Here is a 5,000-nt window from a genome sequence, read left to right on the forward strand (position 1 = left end):
GCCATCTGTAGGTGCCCTTTGAGAGCGGTTTTGAAGGAGTCAAGGGATTCACATGTCTTAATGACTGTTGGTAGGGCGTTCCACATTTTGGTGGCATAGGAGCGAAAATAATTTAGTCCCTTGTTTGTGCCAAATCTGGGTTGTACATGGTTTGTTGCACTCCCTCTGGTGTTGTGGGTGTGGACTTCGTTTACATTAAGGAAGTATTTAGACAGGTACATGGGTATCTTGGTGGTGTATTGAATCTTGTGGACCAGACCCATTGCAAGATGCTGTACTCTGTCGTCGACCCTAAGCCATCCCAGCCTGTCAAAGTGGGCAGGGGTGAGGTGGGTTCGGGGGGTGAAGCCAAGTAGGAGCCTGACCAGTTTGTTTTGGGAGGTCTGGAGCCTTGTTTTAAGGGCCTTTGAGGTGCTGTGGTACCAAGAGGTGGATGCATAGTCAAAGAAACCTTGTACGAGGGCTCCTGTTAAGGTCTTCAAGGTGTTTTTGTTGACCAGTGAGGAGATCCTGTAAAGGAATCTTGTTCTTTGATTGACTTTTTTGATTACGTTGGTGGCCATTTTATCACCAGAAAGATTGGCCTCCAGGATGGAACCTAGGTAGGTAATTTCATATTTTCGTGTGATAATATTGTCACCCACTCTAACCAAGAAGCCATCTGCCTTGCTGAGATTACTATTTGATCTGAAGAGAATGGATTCAGTTTTTTCCAGGTGTAAGGATAGTTTGTTATCAGCGAGCCAGGTGCAGATTCTACCGAGTTCAGAGCTGAGGGTCTTTTCAACCTGCAGTTTGTTTCTGTCCGAGACCAGCAGTGCTGAGTCATCTGCGAACAGGAACAAGTTGCAGTCACAAGCTGATGTCATGTCGTTAACATATATTAGGAACAGTAAAGGCCCTAGTATGCTAGTATGCTAGAGCAAGACTCTGTCTGAACCCCTATAATTGCCCCTGATGTGCAGGTTGGTGCCTTTGCATGGTTTCCTCCGCCAACGGTGTGTGAATGTGCGTGCGTGCGATGCACAATCTGTGTAAAGTGCTTACCGGCATTTAGCCTCTGGTAAAAAATCACCTACAGTAAATTCTAATTGAAAAGATCATTCTGTTCCTGTAGTATTATGGCCTACAGTGGGTTTTCAACCCTTTTCATGTCAAGGCCCATTATTGGGGCGGCAATGCAACTATTTGGATGCCAACCGCCATAAAACCCCACGAAGAAGGCGAAGAAGGCCCATTATTATGAATGCCACAGACGAAAAACAGTCTAAGTCCAGTGGACTTAGACTGTTTTTCGTTATACATTATGGATAAATAGTGTGGACTTAGTCCACACTATTTATCCATAATGTATAAATGATAGATAAGGGGTCAGGACAACGAGGCCTAGTCGTGGAGGGGTCAGTCTGAAATTTGGACTTAGACTGTTTTTCGTCTGTGGTACTATTCAGCATTTGAGCCACGACCACCATCTGATGACATTTAGCCTCTCAGACCCATTTGAGCCACGGACCACCATCTGATGACATTTAGCCTCTCAGACCCATTTGAGCCACGGACCACCATCTGATGACATTTAGCCTCTCAGACCCATTTGAGCCACGGACCACCATCTGATGACATTTAGCCTCTCAGACCCATTTGAGCCACAGACCACCATCTGATGACATTTAGCCTCTCAGACCCATTTGAGCCACGGACCACCATCTGATGACATTTAGCCTCTCAGACCCATTTGAGCCACGGAACCACCGTTTGATGACATTTAGCCTCTCAGACCCATCTGAGCCACGGAACCACCGTTTGATGACATTTAGCCTCTCAGATCCATTTGAGCCACGGACCTCCGTCTGATGACATTTAGCCTCTCAGACCCATCTGAGCCACGGACCACCATCTGATGACATTTAGCCTCTCAGACCCATTTGAGCCACGGACCACCATTTGATGACATTTAGCCTCTCAGACCCATTTGAGCCACGGAACCACCGTTTGATGACATTTAGCCTCTCAGACCCATCTGAGCCACGGAACCACCGTTTGATGACATTTAGCCTCTCAGATCCATTTGAGCCACGGAACCACCGTTTGATGACATTTAGCCTCTCAGACCCATCTGAGCCACGGAACCACCGTTTGATGACATTTAGCCTCTCAGACCCATCTGAGCCACGGACCACCATTTGATGACATTTAGCCTCTCAGACCCATTTGAGCCACGGACCACCATTTGATGACATTTAGCCTCTCAGACCCATTTGAGCCACGGACCACCATTTGATGACATTTAGCCTCTCAGACCCATTTGAGCCACGGAACCACCGTTTGATGATATTGTTTGTTTGTTTGTTTATTTAATATTTTCACATACAAAAATATTTCGTAAATGATACACAAGGTCAATAAAAAAATAAATGTGAAGGAGAAAGCCTAAAAACCCTCCAGGGCTTGCAAGTGGCTTCTCCAGGCATGTTTGTTTTTGTATGTTTTTTAGGGCCGGGACTAATTGCGATTAATTTAGATTAATTAACTACAGAAAAATTTATCGCGATTAACTACAGATAAATTAATCGCACCTTTTTTCTCACCGCGGAACGTTTCTCACTGGGCGCTTTTCTATAGTACTGAAAACTGGAAATAATAAAAAGTCACCCCATTTTGTGTTGCTGGAGGTCTGACAAAAAACAGTAACAATATGAAGTAAGTACAGCTTTGTGATGTCACTGAGATGTACTTGTTACTGTTACAATTTTTTTTTCAGACCTCCAGTTCTAGGCAACACAGAATGGGGTGACTTTTTATTATTATTTCCACAACAGGTATATTAATGACAGTAAAATGTTGAAAATGAGTGGTATCCTGTAGTCACTATTCGTTGATTCACTGGGATACCATTATTGTTTTTAATCGAGTCCCAGCTCTAATGTTTTTGTTAGTTTAAAGAAAAAAAAACCAATCATATTGAACATGCAGATCTTAAACATTAGAATACAGATGAAATACAGGGACAGTGAAAGGACGGAAATGTACTGTATAACAAGAAAAAAGGGGAAAAAAGCACAATAGACAGAAGTCAGACAATAAAACCGCTATAGGAGAACATTGAGTACAATTAGTTTAGCAGATATTTAGATATTAGATATTTAGCCTCTCAGACCCATTTGAGCCACGGACCACCATTTGATGACATTTAGCCTCTCAGACCCATTTGAGCCACGGACCACCATTTGATGACATTTAGCCTCTCAGACCCATTTGAGCCACGGACCACCATTTGATGACATTTAGCCTCTCAGACCCATTTGAGCCACGGACCACCATTTGATGACATTTAGCCTCTCAGACCCATTTGAGCCACGGACCACCATTTGATGACATTTAGCCTCTCAGACCCATTTGAGCCACGGACCACCATCTGATGACATTTAGCCTCTCAGACTCATTTGAGCCACGGACCACCATTTAATGACATTTAGCCTAAATTGAGCCTCATATTTTGTTATCGTTGGATAAGATTTTGTCCACAATTCCATGCTCTTAATGTGGTTTAATTAATGTGGTACCATTAGGAGAAATAACAGGCATATGTATAACAATAATCTAACTCTTAGCGTGAAAATAAACCGAATGGCCATTTGGTTTAATAATGTTACGCTCTCAAGAGTTAAAGAGTTAAAGTTAAGGGTCCGTTTGGAGTAAGTGCACTAAAGCTACCACACAGAAAAACAACAGCGAGAAAACAAAGTAGGCCTACAAACAGTGACAACAACTGAGACACATTACAGAAAAACAACAGAAAAACAACAGCATCACAGTGAGACGAAACCTATACAAGGACCAAAGGAACTCAAGCGGGGTTAAAAAGCCAAGGTAAAGAGGTGGGTCTTCAGGCGGGATTTAAAGGTCTCGATGGAGGGGGCCAATTTGACGTCAAAACAGATATACTCGTGTGGCACGAAAAATTATATACAAGTGAGCTTCTTCATGTGTCCAAAACTGTTACTTTACACTTTTCAGGATTCAAGTTCAAAAGCATCAAAAATCCAGACCCACAGGAACGCGGCCACGCCGGCCAGTGGGCCGGGCCGGTTCCGGTCCAAAACGATTGAGAAATGACAGTGTCACTGTGTGGGGTCCCCAGAGTAGCCTACTGTGTACTTTATGCATATTATGAAGTATATGGTACAAGTTTCTATCTATAAAATAAATACAGTTTTATCGATTTAGAATCATTCTGGATCCCTTTTTAGTTTCTCAAAGAAATTCATCGGTATCCGATGAAAGAAAAGACACAATGGGTCCATATACAAACAACAGGGAAAAACATGACAGTAAAAACAAAACAACAACACAGAGATAGCCTATATGTATCAGGCTACTTTCACTCCAGTCAGTCAATTAAAAACATATAAACATTGCCTCCAGTGTTTCCAGAAACATGAGGAGAAGACTGTGTATATATATATATATATATATATATAATGCCACCTGAAGTTTTTTCATTTTCGCTTTGCTGTATCGGCACCACAAGTGAGCTGTATAAAGTGCAGTAGGTTTTAAAAAGTGCTATTTTGACATTGTCTGTACACATATGAAACTTTGGTGCCAGCATGTTGGCTTGACAATAAAGTTTACAGCACTGGCGCTCAGCACTGGCGCTGCACATCATCATCATCATCACATAGATCTTCTCTGATTATGTGCCCCAAGTGTTTAAACTTTGTTACCACCTCTAAGACTTCACCTGCCAGACAGAAGGAGGGTGATGCGCCATCCTGTGAGAGGGTTATCTTATAGTCCAATAAACAGGCTGTAACCTTAAAATCATGGATTCACAAGATCTGGCATTTATTGATTGCCCATAATTATCCCAAATTGAATGGTCATGTGATATACATATGAACAACAAAGACACACATATGAAAGCAAATACGACCTGTTACACCACGAATCAGATTCGATCATATCAGATATTATCAGTCCGTTGATCGGGGCGCCCC

The sequence above is a fragment of the Protomyctophum parallelum genome, assembly GCF_964188405.1.
Source record: "Protomyctophum parallelum genome assembly, chromosome: 8".
Classification (NCBI taxonomy): domain Eukaryota; kingdom Metazoa; phylum Chordata; class Actinopteri; order Myctophiformes; family Myctophidae; genus Protomyctophum; species Protomyctophum parallelum.